Genomic DNA, 18,733 nt, shown 5'->3' with positions numbered 1-18,733 from the left:
ATCATGAGTAGAACCTAGACTGGTGATTCATTTCATACATGATATGTAACATGTTTCAATGCCATTCTCCCAAATCATCCCACCCTCTTCCTCTCCCACAGAGTCCAAAAGACTGGTCTATGCATCTGTGTCTCTTGCTGTTTCACATACAGGATTAGCGTTACCATCTTTCTAAATTCCTTATATATACGTTAGTATACTGTATTGGTGTTTTTCTTTCTGGCTTACTTCACTCTGTATAATCACCTTCAGTTTCATCCACCTCATTAGAACTGATTCAAATGTATTCTTTTTAATGGCTGAGTAATACTCCACTGTGTGTATGTACCACAACTTTCTTATCCATTTGTCTGCTGATGGACATCTAGGTTGCTTCCATGTCCTGGCTATTATAAACAGTGCTGCGATGAACATTGAGATACACGTGGCTCTTTCCATTCTGGTTTCCTCAGTGTGTATGCCCAGCAGTGGGATTGCTGCGTCATAAGGCAGTTCTAGTTCAAGTTTTTTAAGGAATTTCCACACTGTTCTCCATAGTGGCTGTACTAGTTTGCATTCCCACAAACAGTGTAAGAGGGTTCCCTTTTCTCCACACCGTCTCCAGCATTTATTGCTTGTAGACTTTTGGATCACAGCCATTCTGTCTGGCGTGAAATGGTACCTCATTGTGGTTTTGATTTGCATTTCTCTGTTAATGATTGAAGTTGAGCATCTTTCCATGTGTTTGTTAGGCATCTGTATGTCTTCTTTGGAGAAATGTCTATTTAGTTCTTTGGCCCATTTTTTGATTGGGTCTTTTATTTTTCTGGAATTGAGCTGCAGGAGTTGCTTGTATATTTTTGAGATTAGTTGTTTGTCAGTTATTTCATTTGCTGTTATTTTCTCCCAATCTGAATACTGTCTTTTCAACTTTCTGTAGTTTCCTTTGTTGTGCAGAAGTTTTTAAGTTTAATTAGGTCCCATTTGTTTATTTTTGCTTTTATTTCCAATATTCTGGGAGGTGGGTCATAGAGGATCATGCTGTGATTTATGTCAGAGAGTGCTTTGCCTATGTTCTCCTCTAGGAGTTTTATAGTTTCTGGTCGTACGTTTAGATCTTTAATCCATTTTGAGTTTATTTTTATGTATGGCGTTAGAAAGTGTTCTAGTTTCATTCTTTTATAAGTGGTTGACCAGATTTCCCAGCACCAGTTGTTAAAGAGATTGTCTTTAATCTATTGTGTATTCTTGCCTCCTTTGTCAAAGATAAGGTGTCCATAGGTGCGTGGATTTATCTCTGGGCTTTCTATTTTGTTCAATTGATCTATATTTCTGTCTTTGTGCCAGTACCATACTGTCTTGATGACTGTGCCTTTGTAATAGAGCCTAAAGTCAGGCAAGTTGATTCCTTCAGTTCCTTTCTTCTTTCTCAAGATTGCTTTAGCTATTCAAGGTTTTTTGTATTTCCACACAAATTGTGAAATTATTTGTTCTAGTTCTGTGAAAAATACCATTGGTATCTTGATAGGGATTGCACTGAATCTATAAATTGTTTTGGGCAGTATACTCATTTTCACTATATTGATTCTTCCAATCCATGAGCATGGTATATTTCTCCATCTATTACTGTCCTCTTTGATTTCTTTCACCACTGTTTTATAGTTTTCTATATATATAGGTCTTTAGTTTCTTTAGGTAGTTATATTTCTAAATATTTTATTCTTTTCATGGCAATGGTGATTGGAATTGTTTCCTTAATTTCTCTTTCTATATTCTCATTATTAGTGTTTAGGAATGCAAGGGATTATTTATGCTTTTTTTTTGTTTCTATTAATCATAAGTTATGTAACTACACAGAGTTCCAGGAAAACAAGCTAGACTGTCCCTTCTGGGGGTGATGAGAGAGTGATGGAGAGCAGCTATAATACAGATGAAGCCTCACTCACTGGCCTGCAGCTCACCTCCTGCTGTGGAAGTCTGGTTCCTAATAAACCAAGGACTGGTACTGGTCCTGACCCACCATGCTGATATTGTGGATTTCTGCTCTAAACCCAATAGTGGGACATTCTGTAAGACAAACCACCCTGCTTCTGCCCAGTTTCTGAACTAATAATTGGCATTAAAATTGCGAGAGAAACAGCTACTTAGTCTTAAAGGAGAACAACCAAGTGCAAAATATGACTACATTCTTTCAATAAACTCTGAAAACTGCTTTTTGAGAATTATGAAATTTTGTGCATAGACTGGGTATTAGATATTAATTTTATTGAGAACAAAAGAGCATTTTTTCACATCCTATTATTTTACCCCAAATACTCATTATGTATATTTTGTGAAATGTTCATCTGGTCCATAAAACACTTCAGGAAAAATGAATAAGGAGCAAAAGAGAGAATGAAATGTGGGCCTGTCTTGATTTAAAAACAGATCTGCATAGCTGCTATGGATTGAGTTGTGTCCACCCTTGACTCCCAATGTGATGGTATTAAGAAGTAGGGCCTTTGGGATATACTCAGGTTGGCATGGGGTTTTGATGGTGGTCCCTCATGATGGGATTATCCTCTCCCTCTTTTTCTCTCATATTCTCCCTCTTCCTCAATCCTTTCCACCACCACAAAGGAGAACATAGCAAGAAGAGAAAGACCTAATGCAAGTCAAGAATCTCTTCACCAGGAACTCAATTGGCCACCACCTTCATGTTGCTTAATCTCCTGTCTGTGACAACCTGTGGGACTAAGAGTTTAGTTTTGTAGTTATTGAGGCCAAATGATGAAATATTGGGTTCATGACTCTCTTCTTTTTTATAATTGTTATGTTTGAAATTGTTTTGTAGTGAGAAGTTTATAGAATGAATTTTTTGTTTTAGTGATACCCTGAGGAACCCAAGATAGCAAATTCAGGCAGGTCCCCAATAAGTGAGTGTTTGGACGACCACATGCTCCTTCCTCCAACTCCTCTCTTGTCATCTGAAAACCATACCCCCCCCCCATACCTGACAACCTTACCTCCAACCCTACCTGCATCTCCACTCCCCTGTTAAGCTACTGAGTCATCTAGTTGGAGATTTAGATGATTCAGGACAGGGTCTAGAAAGAGAATCAATGCAGACATTTGTAGAAAGAATGATCTGGGCAGACCCTTCCATTCATTTCTCTTCTTTATTGCTATCTTCTGGTGAGGGATAAGGCCTGGGTAGAGACGAAGCCACAAGTGAGGCTGCATGGATATTTGCCAGAAAAGGTTGAGGGAATTCACAACCCAATAAAGAGGAGGTGGGCAGCTGCACAGACCCAGGAAGGAAGGAAGAAGCACTGGGAAAAAAATAGTGCCTACCTGAGGGCTAGACCGACCTGAGTCTTCCTGTTAAACTTGGAGGTTGCCTCCTTCCTGATTTAATTTCTGCTCCAGATGTGGAGGGGATAGAGCTTTACTCATTGCTAATGAGTCACAGGGAGAGAGACAGCCTCCCCCAGGAGCCCTTTGATTCCACTCTAACTGTGGGTATCATCCCAAGCCAAAGAGCAAATGGCAGGTCATCCAAAAGATGACCTACTTTGAATAGTATTTAAAATACTACAAAATTTGTCTAAGAGTCCTGGTATATCTTGTTCCCAATGTTTTTTAGGAGAGATGATTAGTTAGCCTAATTTGGGTTCTGCTGAGGATTCTACAAGCTTCCCCATTGGTAACTTCTGATTATAACTACCTGATTTCATCCCACAGAACCCAAATGATGGTAAGTTGCAGGGGGCAAGGCCTCTAAGGTCCTCGATGTCACAGCAGCTGTGTGCCAAGTGGTCTACCACTCCCAGTCTTGAGCCAAGAAGCCATGAATATCACCAGAGAGTTATAGCCCCCTGCCCACCAGAGGCAGCCTCAGCATCCTCGGTGACAACCAGCTAGGAGCCACTTGCCCACTGATTGGCACTGAGCTTCAGTGTGGAACAAGTGTTCTGGAGCAAGTCCAGTCTCCTTCATCCAAGAGATGGGAAACTGAACCCTGGGGTGTATGATTCACCTTAAGGCTGCAGGCAAGTTAGTGAAGACTTGGGACCCAGGAACTCTGGTTCTCAGGCTAGGAGACTTCCAGGAAGGGAAAGATGAGAGAAAGCTCAATTGTGTCCACTGCTGGGTAGCTCTCAGATGTCTGCAAGCACCAGAGTGGAAGCTTCTTTCCATTGCCACTCAAGTCTGGTTCTGATTTTATCAGCAGACCTGTCTCCATGTAGCAGCAGGAATGCAATATTCAGGGCCGTTTCTTTTGGGTTCCAGGCACAGTGGGGGAGCCTAAGCTGTAGTGACCCCAGGAGGCAGTCCTGCAGGTGGTAACTGACTCACTCCCAACTCAGAATCCAAAGAGTTCCCACTCCTCATTCACACAACACAGGCCTTGGGTGACTGGATAACATGCACCTGCATTCAAGTGAGAAGCATTCCTTTCTCAGCCTTCTGGCAACTTAGATAAGTGTCTTATGTTTCCTCAGGGAACCCCTGGCTGAGCGAAGCTGGGGTCTGAGACTAGCCTGGATGAAACGGATGTGTTTCCTCTTTGATGCTTAAAATAGCCCTTGGAGCTTCAAAGGCCTTGAGAGGGTTACAGTCACATTATGTTTTTTCAGGAGTTTGCTTTATGAATCTGGTGGGAGAAAAAGGACAGAAATACAGGACAACGCTGGACATCTCTGGGTCCCAGATGATTGTGAATTGAACTCCATCCACCAGGCTTCACAGTTAGGTGGTGCTGTTATTCATAAGCAACCTTTGAAGAAGGAATAGAGGAAACAGTTTTTGGGCAGAGTAGTGTGGTCAAAGGGTCATGGGAATCGCATGGGGCAAGATGAAACAAGAGTCATTACTTGTTTTTTGCTCTATCAGTTCCTTGGCGTTTCTACTCCTGAGAACAAGTACATGGAAATAGAGGCATTGGTGGTGTTCCTGCCACCTGATGCTCCTTGTGATAACCAATTTGTGGACACTTCCCTGAGGCCAGAGCATATTCAGCCTTGTGATAGTCCCAGGTTCTCGCTTCTTTGGAAGGCTGACATGCCTGATTTCTGCTAACTCACAACTGAAGCATGGGATGAGGTCATGGTGGTTGACCTGTAGGCCAAGTTCAAAGCATGGAAGGAAGGTTGGCACTGGAAGGGTAGACATTCATAAACCTTGATTACCTTGATCCTTAGCAGGGGCTACTTCCCACATCTACAATGAATTTCTCCCAGCATTTGCATGGCCAGGTCCTTCCCAACATTTACCATCATCTAAAATGTGTCTTTCTCAGGCTTGCTTTCCTTGGCCACTGCACTCTCACAAGTACAGACCCTGATACAAAAAGTGCCTATAGACACTTCCCTCCATCAAAACAATAATTATAGCTACTAAAGTGCAAAGGTGGGAGAGGGATAAATTCAGAGTTTGAGATTAATATGTGTATAGTACTTTATTTAATAGATAATCAACAAAGACCTACTGTACAACAAAGGAATTATGCTCAATAGTCTGTAATAACCTGTATGGGAAAAGAATCTAAGAAAGAATGGATACATGTGTATGTATAAGGGAATTAATTACCCATACCACTAATATGAATACAATATTGTAAATTAACTCTACCACTATATAAATTAAAAGCTGAATTTTGAAAAATACTTATGTCTAGAGACTCATGGAGTTCTTTAAACTCACAGGATTCCAGATATGATGCTGGAGATGGCAGAGCGGGTACAAAAATCAAGACATAATCAGAGGTTGCATTTTCCTGAGCTTTGGTGTCTTTTTGCTTCTAGTGTCACCTTTGATTTGTCTTTGGAGGATCTAATACAAAGGCTCTGAGACACCAGTTTGGTGTTAGCTGAAGGATGAGAGGGAGGTGCTAGTGGAAGAGGGAAATCCCAGCTCCCTAGTCTTGGGTTGGGGCACATTTGAGGCACAAGTTATGTCCCAAGTTCCCTACGGCAACAGACTGTAGCTTCCCTCTCCACGACATGCATGATATTTGACCCAGACTGGTTCATCCGTTTTCATGTCCTGCTTCCCCTGAGACCTAACTGATTTCCCTATGAGAATATTTTTAATATAAATTGATTTACTTTAACTGGAGGCTAATTACTTTACAATATGGTAGTGGTTTTGCCATACATTGACATGAATCTGCCACAGGTGTGCATGTGTTCCCCATCTTTAACTCCCCTCCAATCCCCCTCCCCATCACACCCCTCTGGGTCATCACAGTACATCATCCCAAAGCACCCTGCCTCATTCGTGAAACCTAGACTGGCGATCCATTTCAGATATGGTAATATGCATATTTCAAAGCCATTTTGCGAAATCATCCCACCCTCGTCCTCTCTCACAGAGTCCAAAGGACTGTTCTATACATCTGTGTCTCTTTTGCTGTCTTGCATATAAGGTTATCATTACCTTCTTTCTAAATTCCATATATATGTGTTCAGGTCAGTTCAGTTCAGTTGCTCAATCATGTCTGTTTGCGACCCCATGAATCACAGCACGCCAGGCCTCCCTATCCATGACCATCTCCCGGAGTTCACTCAGACTCACGCCCATCGAGTCAGTGATGCCATCCAGCCATCTCATCCTCTGTCATTCCCTTCTCCTCCTGCCCCCAATCTCTCCCAGCATCAGAGTCTTTTCCAATGAGTCAACTCTTCACATGAGGTGGCCAAAGTACTGGAGTTTCAGCTTTAGCATCATTCCTTCCAAAAAAATCCCAGGGCTGATTTCCTTCAGAATGGATTGGTTGGATCTCCTTGCAGTCCAAGGGACTCTCAAGAGTCTTCTCCAACACCACAGTTCAAAAGCATCAATTCTTTGGCACTCAGCCTTCTTCACAGTTCAACACTCATTTCCATACATGACCACAGGAAAAACCATAGCCTTGACTAGATGGACCTTAGTCAGCAAAGTAATGTCTGCTTTTGCATATGCTATCTAGGTTGGTCATAACTTTTCTTCCAAGGAGTAAGCATCTTTTAATTTCATGGCTGCAATCACCTTCTACAGTGATTTTGGAACCCCAAAAAATAAAGTCTGACACTGTTTCCACTGTTTCCCCATCTATTTCCCATGAAGTGATGGGACCGGATGCCATGATCTTCGTTTTCTGAATGTTGAGCTTTAATCCAACTTTTTCACTCTCCACTTTCACTTTCATCAAGAGGCTTTTTAGTTCCTCTTCACTTTCTGCATTAGTATACTCTATTGGTCTTTTTCTTTCTGGCTTACTTCACTATGTATAATAGGCTGCAGTTTCACCCACCTCATTAGAGCTGATTCAAATCTATTCTTTCTAATGGCTGAGTAATATTGCATTGTGTATATGTATCACTGCTTTCTTATCCATTCGTCTGCTGATGGACATGTGGGTTGTTTCCATGACCTGGCTATTATAAACAGTACTGTGAAGAACATTGGGGTACACGTGTCTCTTTCAATTATGGTTTCCTCAGTGTGTATGCCCAGCAGTGGGGTTGTTGGGTCATATGGCAGTTCTAGTTCCAGTTTTTTAAGGAATCTCCACACTGTTCTCCATAGTGGCTGTACTAGTTTGCATTCCCACCAACAGTGTAAGAGGGTTCCCTTTTCTCCACACCCTCTCCAGCATTTACTGTTTGTAGACTTTTGGATAGCAGCCATTCTGACTGGTATGAAATGGTACCTCATTGTAGTTCTGATTTGCATTTCTCTGATAATGAGCAATGTTGAGCAACTTTTCATCTGTTTGTTAGCCATCTGTATGTCCTCTTTGGAGAAATGTCCATTTAGTTCTTGGCCCATTTTTTGATTGGGTTGTTTATTTTTCTGGAAATGAGCTGCATGTGTTTCTTGCATATTTTTGAGATTAATTCTTTGTCTGTTGCTTCATTTGCTATTATTTTCTCCCAATTCAAGTCTGTCTTTTAACCTTGCTTATAGCTTCCTTTATTGTGAAAAAGCTTTTAAGTTTAATTAGATCCCATTTGTTTATTTTTGCTTTTATTTCCAATACTCTGGGAGTCGGGTCATAGAAGATCCTGCTGTGATTTATGTCGGAGAGTGGTTTCCCTAAATATTCCTCTAGGAGTTTTATAGTTTCTGGTCTTATGTTTAGACATTTAATCCATTATGAGTTTATTTTTGTGTATGGTGTGAGAAAGCATTCTAGTCTCATTCTTTTACAAACGGTTGACCAGCAACTGTTGTTAAAGAGATTGTCTTTTCCCCATTGCGTATTTTTGCCTACTTTGTCAAAGATAAGGTGTCCATAGGTGCATGGATTTATCTCTGGGCTTTCTATTTCGTTTCACTGATCTACATTTCTGTCTTTGTGGCAGTACCATACTGTTTTAATGAATGTAGCTTTATATTAAAGCCTGAAATCAGGAAGATTGATTCCTCCAGTTCCCTTCTTCTTTCTCAAGATTGCTTTGGCTATTCCAGGTTTTTTGGATTTACATACCAATTGTGAAATTATTTTTTCCAGTTCTGTGAAAAATACCATTGGTAGCTGGCTAGGGATTGCATTGAATCTATAGAATGCTTTGGGTAGTATACTCATTTTCACTATATTGATTCTTCTGATCCATGAACACAGTATATTTCTCCATCTATTAGTGTCCTCTTTGATTTCTTTCACCAGTTTTTTATAGTTTTCTATATATAAGCCTTTTGTTTCTTTAGGTAGATGTACTCCTATGTATTTTATTCCTTTCATTGCAATGGTGAATGGAATTGTTTCCTTAATTTCTTTTCTATTTTCTCATTATTAGTGTATGGGAATGAAAGAGACTTCTATGTATTGATTTATATTCTGCAACTTTACTATATGCATTGATTAGCTCTAGTAATTTGCTGGTGAAATATTTAGGGTTTTCTATGTAGAGGATAATGTCATCTGCAAACAGTGAGAGTTTTACTTCTTCTTTTCAAGTCTGGATTCCTTTCATTTCTTTTTCTGCTCTGATTGATGTGGCCAAAACTTCCAAAACTATGTTGAATAATATTGATGAGAGCGGACACCCTTGTCTTATTCCTGACTTTTGGGGAAACGCTTTCAGTTCTTCACCATTGAGAATAATGTTTGCTGTGGGTTTGTCATATATACCTTTTATTATGTTGAGGTATGTTCCTTCTATTCCTGCTTTCTGGAGGGTTGTATCATAAATGGATGTTGAATTTTTTTAAAGGCTTTCTCTGCATCTATTGAGATAAGCATATGGTTCTTATCTTTCAATTTTTTAATGTGGTGTATTATGTTGATTGATATGTGGATATTGAAGAATCCTTGCATCCCTCAGATAAAGCCCAGTTGGTAATGATATATGATCTTTTTAATATGCTGTGGGATTCTGTTTGCTAGAATTTTGTTAAGGATTTTTGCATCTATGTTCATCAGTGATATTGGCCTATATATGGCATTGTTGTCCGGTTTTGGTTTTAGGGTAATGGTGGCCTCATAGGATGACTTTGGCAGTTTGTCTTCATCTGCAATTTTCTGGAAGAGTTTGAGTAGGATAGGTGTTAGCTCTTTTCTAAATTTTTGGTAGAATTCAGCTGTGAATCTGTCTGGTCCTGGGCTTTTGTTTGCTGAAAGGTTTCTGATTACAGTTTCAATTTCTGTGCTTGTGATGTGTCTGTTAATATTTTCTATTTCTTCCTGGTTCAGTTTTGGAAAGTTTATTTTTCTAAGAATTTGTCCATTTCTTCCCAGGTGTTCATTTTATTGGCATATAGTTCTGAGAGTAGTCTGTTATGATCCTTTGTATTTCTGTGTTGTCTGTTGTGATCTCTCCATTTTCATTTCTAATTTTGTTGATTTGATTCTTCTCCCTTTGTTTCTTGATGTGTCTGACTAATGGTCTGTCAATTTTATTTATCCTCTCAAAGAACCAGGTTTGGGCTTTGTTGATTTTTCTTATGGTCTCCTTTGTTTCTTTTGCATTTATTTATGCCTTAATTTTTAAGTTTTCTTTCCTTCTACTAACCCTGGGGTTCTTCATTTCTTCCTTTTCTAGTTGCTTTAGGTGTAGAGTTAGGTTATTTATTTGACATTTTCTTGTTTCTTGAGGTTAGCCTGCCTGTATTGCTATGAACCTTCCCCTTTACACTGTTTTTACAGTGTCCTATATTTCTGGGGTTGTTTTGTTTTCATTTTTATTCATTTCTATGCATATTTTGATTTCCTTTTTTATTTCTTCTGTGAATTGTAGGTTATTCAGCAGTGTGTTGTTCAGCCTCCATTTGTTGGAATTTTTAATAGTTTTCCTCCTGTAATTGATATCTAATCTTATTGCACTGTGGTCAGAAAAGATGCTTGGAATTATTTCAATTATTTTGAATTTGCCAAGCCTAGGTTTATGGCCCAGGACGTGATCTATCCTGGAGAAGGTTCCATGTGCAGCTGCGAAAAAGTTGAAATTCATTGTTTTGTGGTGAGATGTCCTATGGATATCAATTAGTTCAGCTGGTCTATTGTATCATTTAAAGTTTGTGTTTCCTTGTTATTTCCCTGTTTAGTTGATCTATCCATAGGTGTGAGTGGGATATTAAAATCTCCCACAATTCTTGTGTTATTGTTACTTTCCCCATTTTTTTAAAAAATGTTTGGCTGTGGTAGGTCTTCACTGATGCTCAGGACTTCTCTATTTACAGTGAGCGGGGGTTACTCTGTAATGGCAGTGCATTGGCTTTTCAATCCTATGTTTCTCTTGATGCAGATCACAGGCTCTAGGGCACTCAGGCTCAGGAGTTTTGGCCTGCCAGTTTAGCTGGCCTGGGGCATTTGAAATCTTCCCAAGCCATGTCTAAAACTCATATCTTAAGCACTGGATCAAAAGGGAAAACACTCTGGAAGGAATTTGAAATAAATCACTTTCACATGAAACTTGGCACAATGGCCTGTTTTTAAGGAGAACAATAGAGGATGGTCCGCTGCTTCAAGCAACCTCCTGAGAACAGCACTGATTTAGGTTCCCCTCCCAATTGTTTCTACAGCATCATGAAGCTGTCCGCGTCATGTTGCTTTGTTCTTGCTTGAGCTTCTGAAATGCACACTAGACCACAGCTTCCAGAGGGCACGACTGTCACTTGACTCACTTGTAAGTATATGTCAGTAGATCTTGTCTCATTATATCAGACTCTAATATGAAGACAGGGCTAACACAAAGATTTGTTATTCTATTATGAATTTTAGGTATAGGTTCAACTATTGTAATCAAACCTTTAATAACATTATCTTAAATTCAATACAATTTCAATTCTCTTTCATATAATACTAGTGCAGGTCTCTCCACAGAAATGTGCCCCACTTCTTTCTTGTCACGTATTCCATCTGTGCTACTGTCCTCTGGTCTCATATGGCTGTTCCAGCCCCTGTCATTACTTCTGTATTCCAGCTAGTGGGACAGAAAATAATGCTCTCATTTGGAAGTGACATATAAACTCTACTCAAAGTCCATTGGCCAAAGTATCTTCCATGCTCATGGCAAACCTGGGAGTGGTGGGCCCACAGAAGGGCAGGGAAATGTGATCCTAGTACAGAACATTCATAATAAGTAACAAGGGCCACCACCCTTCATTCATGTCTTTGTAATTCATTCTTCTTTGGTTCTCCCCACACAGCTTTCAGCCTGTTTTGGCCTGCAGATGTGGATATGGATGAAGTTATAAGAGAGGACATGGCCTAGGCTGTACAAATATGGAGAAAACAAGAAAGGAAATAATATTAGAAAGTATAAAAATGAAAAATCTATAGGAAAGTATACTTATAATTTTTCAGTTATACAATTTAGGTATACCTGTGGTTGGTGAATCAATTTATAAATAAAAAATAAGAGACATGTTAAAAAAAGTAAATATATTCACTAAACCCAACACGTCCAAAGTCAGGGACAGCGGCCCAGAGTGCCAGGCTGCGACAGCGCAGGAATGGCCAGCAGAAGCCACCTCGTGCCTGAGGCCAGGGGCAGTGACTGAGTAGTGATGGCTGAGCAGGCACAGGAGGGCCTAGAGGAGCTATCCCATGTTGAAGGTCAGGAATCACGGTGGTAAGGAGATACCCGTCATCCAAGGTAAGGAGCAGTGGCTATGCTTTGCTGGAGCAGCCGTGAAGAGATAACCCATGCCCAAGGTAAGAGAAACCCAAGTAAGATGGTAGGTGTTGCATGAGGGCATCAGAGGGCAGACATACTGAAACCATACTCACAGAAAACTAGTCACTTTAATCACACTAGGACCACAGCCTTGTCTAACTCAATGAAACCAAGCCATGCCTGCAGGGCAACCCAAGATGGGTGGGTCATAGTGGAGAGGTCTGACAGAATGTTGTCCACTGGAGAAGGGAATGGCAAGCCACTTCAGTATTCTTGCCTTGAGAACCCCATGAACAGTAGGAAAAGGCAAAATGATAGGATACTGAAAGAGGAACTTTCCAGGTCATTAGCTGCCCAATATGCAACTGGAGATCAGTGAGAAATAACTCCAGAAAGAATGAAGGGATGGAGCCAAAGCAAAAACAATACCCAGCTGTGGATGTGACTGGTCATAGAACCAAGGTCCGATGCTGTAAAGAGCAATATTGCATAGGAACCTGGAATGTCAGGTCCATGAATCAAGGCAAATTGGAAGTGGTCAAACAAGAGATGGCAAGGGTGAACGTTGACATTCTAGGATTCAGTGAACTAAATAGGACTGGAATGGGTGAATTCAATTCAGATGACCATTATATCTACAACTGTGGGCAGGAATCCCTCAGAAGAAATGGAGTAGCCATCATGGTCAACAAAAGAGTCTGAAACGCAGTGCTTGGATGCAATCTCAAAAACGACAGAATGATCTCTTTTCATCTCCAAGGAAAACCATTCAATATCACAGTTATCCAAGTTTATGCCCCAATCAGTAATGCTGAAGAAACTGAGGTTGAACGCTTTTATGAAGACCTACAAGACCTTTTAGAACTAACATACTAAAAAGATGTCCTTTTCATTATAGGGGACTGGAATGCAAAAGTAGGAAGTCAAGAAACACCTGGAGTTACAGGCAAATTTGGCCTTGGAATGCGGAATGAAGCAGGGGACTAATAGAGTTTTGTCAAGAAAATGCACTGGTCATAGCAAACGCCCTCTTCCAACAACGCAAGAGAAGACTCTACACATGGACATCACCAAATGGTTAACACCAAAATCAGACTGTTTATATTCTTTGCAGCCAAATATGGAGAAGCTCTATACAGTCAACAAAAACAAGACCAGGAGCTGGCTGTGGCTCAGATCATGAACTCCTTATTACCAAATTCAGAATCAAATTGAAGAAAATAGGGAAAACCGCTAGACCATTCAGGTTTGACCTAAATCAAATCCCTTATAATTATACAGTGGAAGTGAGAAATAAATTTAAGGGCCTAGAACTGATAGAGATACAGTGCCTGATGAACTATGGAATGAGGTTCGTGACATTGTACAGGAGATAGGGATCAAGACCATCCCCATGTAAAAGAAATGCAAAAAAGCAGAATGGCTGTCTGGGGAGGCCTTAGAAATAGCTGTGAAAAGAAGACAAGTGAAAAGCAAAGGAGAAAAGGAAAGATATAAGCATCTGAATGCAGAGTTCCAAAGAATAGAAAGAAGAGATAAGAAAGCCTTCTTAAGCAGTCAATGCAAAGAAATAGAGGAAAACAACAGAATGGGAAAGACTAAAGATCTCTTTAGGAAAATTAGAGATACCAAGGGAACATTTCATGCAAAGATGGGCTTGATAAAGGACAAAATGGTATGGACCAAACAGAAGCTGAAGATATTAAGAAGAGGTGGCAAGAATACACGGAAGAACTGTATAAAAAAGATCTTCACGACCCAGATAATCATGATGATGTGATCACTAATCTAGAGCCAAACATTTTGGAATGTGAAGTCAAGTGGGTCTTAAAATTCATCACTATGAACAAAGCTAGTGGAGGCCATGGAATTCCAGTTGAGCTGTTTCAAATCCTGAAAGATGATGCTGTGAAAGTGCTGCACTCAATATGCCAGCAAATTTGGAAAACTCAGCAGTGGCCATAGGACTGGAAAAGGTCAGTTTTCATTCCAATCCCAAAGAAAGGCAATGCCAAAGAATGCTCAAACTACTGCACAGTTGCACTCATCTCACATGCTAGTAAAGTAATGCTCAAAATTCTCCAAGTCACGCTTCAGCAATATGTGAACCATGAACTCCCTGATGTTCAAGCTGGTTTGAGAAAAGGCAGAGGAACCAGAGATCAAATTGCCAACATTGCCTGGGTCATGGAAAAAGCAAGAGAGTTCCAGAAAAACATCTATTTCTGCTTTATTGACTATGTCAAAGCCTTTGACTCTGTGGATCACAATAAACTGTGGAAAATTCTGAGAGAGATGGGAATACCAGACCACCTGACCTGCCTCTTGAGAAATCTATATGCAGGTCAGGAAGCAACGGTTAGAACTGCACATGGAACAACAGACTGGTTCCAAATAGGAAAAGGAGTACGTCAAGACTGTATATTGTCACCCTGCTTATTTAACTTATATGCAGAGTGCATCATGAGAAACGCTGGACTGGAAGAAACACAAGCTGGAATCAAGATTGCCAGGAGAAATATCAATAACCTCAGATATGCAGATGACACCACCCTTATGGCAGAAAGTGAAGAGGAACTAAAAAGCCTCTTGATGAAAGTAAAAGAGGAGAGAGAAAAAGTTGGCTTTTTCTCTAGAAAAAAAAAAGACAGACTGATCAGTAGAGATCGTCTAAGGACTGAAGTGAGGATTATACATACCACATGATCCAATTTGGTTTGAAAACTGCTTTTCCAACTCAGGTCTCAAATCTCTCTCAGTTCTTCAGCTTCCTAATACCTTGTCTTTGTTACCTCACATTCTGACCTACCTGTCTCACCTTCTTTACTTCTGTTCACATCACTTCACCATCCAGTCACCAGCATTACAAGATCCAGTACTGAGGAGTTAGCAACACTTTCTAGAAGTGTGTAGAAACACAATGACTATTTCTACTTTAGTATTAGTGTCTCCTGATCAAGGTCTTTTGAAGGACTGATATGGCTAGAATTATGGAGATCTCATGTTTCCTGTAAAATCCCAACCAAGAATGTGACTTCCTTGGACCTGGAGGGAATGCACTCACTTTTGGATTCACAGGTCTTAGCAGGACAGTAAGTCCCCTGTGTATGAACAAGTTACATTTCAAAAGGGTGTTCAAAAATCACAATTTCTACATATGTCAAGCAAAGTGTCTTAGACAGCCAACTAAGACAAATGGCTATATATTACTGTAGTTTAATAGCTTTATGATACTTTTCACGCAAATAATACATTAAAAAAAACAGAAATAATAAAAGAAACATCTTTAAATTTGCAGTACCTGGATAGGGCATGGGAACCCACTCTGGTATTCTCATCTGGACAATCCCCATGCCAAGAGTAGCCTGGCTGACTACAGTCCATATGTTGCCAATGTTGAACACAGCTGAGCAACTAAGCACACTTTTAAAAATAAAATAGTACTACCATCTATATTACCGCTGCATTTATGCTTCCTTTCAGACCTCGTAGGCTTGAAATAAAAATACTGCACTATTGTACTCCATCATCTTCCCTTGTAGCTCAGTCGGTAAAGAATCTTCCTGCATTGCAGGAGACCCGAGGTCAATCCCTTGTTTGGGAAGATCCCCTGGAGAAGGAAATGGCAACACACTCCAGCATCCTTGCTAGAAAAATCTCATGGGCAGTGGAGCCTGGTGAGCTGCAGTCCATGGGGTTGCAAAGAGTCAAGCCCAACTGAGTGACTAACACTTATTGTACTCCATACAGTCCTGTACAGTAAAGTACACAAAAGCACCCCCACTTGTCTGGGATGTGCCCACAACAATGTGTGTCAGATATGTGAACTAACTGATGTGATTGCACATTAAAATGCACTTTTACATGTTTGAAAGTTTTCAACTTGAAAATTTGTTTGTAACAGACTTGCTACACAGGTGTTCAGTGAATGTATGCAGTGAATGAACAAGAGAGGAGAGTAAGGAGCTGCCTGTTCCTTCCATGTTTGCATGTATTATGGCCACTCTGAATAGGAGTTCCATTGGGCAAAATTGAGGCCTGGTGTATGGGAACATCACTGCAAGTGACAGAGGACCAGGATTCCAGGACGGGGCACAAGAGCCATGGTTGATTGAAAAGAGCCAGGAGTGCAAATTAGGAGGAAATAAGTTTTCATTGGTTTATGTGAAAGACTTGGCAAATATCATCTGGATTTGTTTGTAGTGATTGAACTTTGGTTTAGAGGAGCAGTCTTTGTTGCTCAGTATGAGCAAAGAGAGGAGAATGAACCATGAAAATTGAACATGTGTCCCAGGTCAAGTATATCTAGTATTGAAGAGATGTAAGTCCTGTCAATTTACCTGCTCCTTCTGGAAAAGAATTAGAGTAGTAAAGGAAGGAAGGTCTGCACTATGCTCGCACCTTATTCTTCTTCTGTCCAGTGAGCATTGATTTCTAATGCCATTTCTTTATAAACAAAGGTTGTACTTTGTATGATTGAAGTTTTCTAATTTACTGTTCCATATAAACTTTTGGTGCTGCTCTGTGCCCAGGCACATGGGGCCCTGGAGTCTGGCAGGCTCTGTTTTGGCAGCACAGTGAAGTGTATGGGGATCTGCTGTCATCTGGGCCCTGGGGTATATCTTTAGTCTGGATTCACATCTGATGGGTTAACTCTAGTTGGGTTTAATTTGATCATCTTGCTCTTTATCTTCAGTTTGTCCCATGTTCTTTCTTCCCATGTCTCTTTTCATCCCTGACTTCTTTGTGACTGAGTAATTTCTATGATTCCCTTTTATAGACTTTGTCACTTTATTTAACTGTAACTTTTTTTTTTAAGCAGTTTTAGGATCCATGGTCAGTTCAGTTCAGTTCAATTCAGTCACTCAGTCATGTCCAACTCTTTGTGACCCCATGAATCGCAGCACGCCAGGCCTCCCTGTCCATCACCAACTCCCGGAGTTCACTCAGACTTATGTCCATCGAGTCGGTGATACCATCTAGTCATCTCATCCTCTGTCGTCCCCTTTTCCTTCTGCCCCCAATCCCTTCCAGCATCAGATCCATGGTATGCATCCTTAACTTTCCAGTCTATCATTATTAATTATGATAATTATTAATAGTTATTAAATTATATATTTATCATTTCTTTGGCTGTGTTGGGTCTTAGTGTGGCATGCAGGACATTCCTTGTGGTACAGACTCTCTATTTGAGGAGGGCAAGCTCAGTACTTGCAGCGTGTAAACTCTATTTGAGACATGGAGGCCTAGTTGCTCAGTGGCAAGTGGAATTTGACTTCTCTGGCAAAGAAAGAAACCAGCATCCCCTGCATTGCAAAGCAGATCCTTAACCACTGGACCACTGGGAAAGTCATTATATTTACCTTTTAATATATATTACTTGTTTATCATTTGGGGTACTGTTCCTTCTCCTAGTAGATCCAGATTTCCCCTTCCTTTAAATTCCTTCTGACATGAAACCTTTTATAAAACATTTATTACATTGGTCTGTTAGTGCTGATGCATTCTTGTAGTTGTTGTACATCTGAGAAAGTATTTTATCTTGTTTTTGATATGTATTTTTCTTGGGTATAGAATTCTGAGTCAATTCTATTTCTCTCAGCACTGTAAGATGTGGTGCCAGTGTCCTCTGGCTAACATTGTTTCATGTGCCTAATCTGCTGTCATTCCCATTTTTTGTTCTGCTGTGTCTGTTTTTCCTTCCAGTTACATTTCTTTGGTTGATTGCTTTAAGCAATGGATTATGATGTGCCTTTGTATAGTTGTCATACTTCTTGTCCTTGAGTTAATTGAACTTCTGTGTTTATGGGTTTAAAGTTTTCATCATATCTGGAAAATTTTCAGCCAGTAATTATGAAGTTCTTTTCTCTATTCTCCTGTCTTTAAATTCCTATTGGATTCTGTCTACATATACTGTAGTATTCTTAAAGTTTCAAAGTTCTGTGATGGACAATTAGATTTTTCCCACATTCTTTTCATTAGTATTTTTCATGTCTCTATTTAACATACTCAATGCTGTTTAGCTTCATGAATATAAGGATTATTGTTGTCATAAGCATTTTAATGTCCTTCCCTGCTAATTATGCAATGTGTATTTTTAACTGTGTTTTTACTAATTGATTTTTTCTTCATTATGGATTTTATTTTTGCTTCTTTGCACATCTAGAATGTTTTTCTTTTTAAATGTATTTATCTTAATTTGAGGATAATTACTTTACAATATACTGATGGAACTAGGACATCACTGCAAATGACATAGGACCAAGATTCCAGGATGTTGCACAAGAGCTATGGTTGGTTGAAAAGAGCCAGAAGTGCAAAAGAGGAGGAAACAATTTTTCACTGGTGTATGTGAAAGACTTGGCAAATACCATCCGGATTTATTTGTAGTGATTGAGCATGTTTTTACTGATTGATTTTTCCCTCATTTGGATATTTTCTTGCTTCTTTGCACATTTGGAGATTGTTACAACCTCACCAGAGCCATGACAGGCTCAGAGAGGTGCACTAGGCCAAAAATAATCCCTGAGTCATGCTTCCAGGGCTTCCGGGGATGATAACTCTGGCCAGTCAGAGAGGTGATAACTCTGGCCAATCAGAGGGATGATAACTGGCCAATCAGTAAATACCAGGAAACCCCTGCAGCCAATAAACACTTGCCAACTCCC

Source organism: Capricornis sumatraensis, chromosome 8, assembly GCF_032405125.1.
Source record: "Capricornis sumatraensis isolate serow.1 chromosome 8, serow.2, whole genome shotgun sequence".
Lineage (NCBI taxonomy): Eukaryota > Metazoa > Chordata > Mammalia > Artiodactyla > Bovidae > Capricornis > Capricornis sumatraensis.
This window is presented reverse-complemented; position numbering follows the sequence as displayed.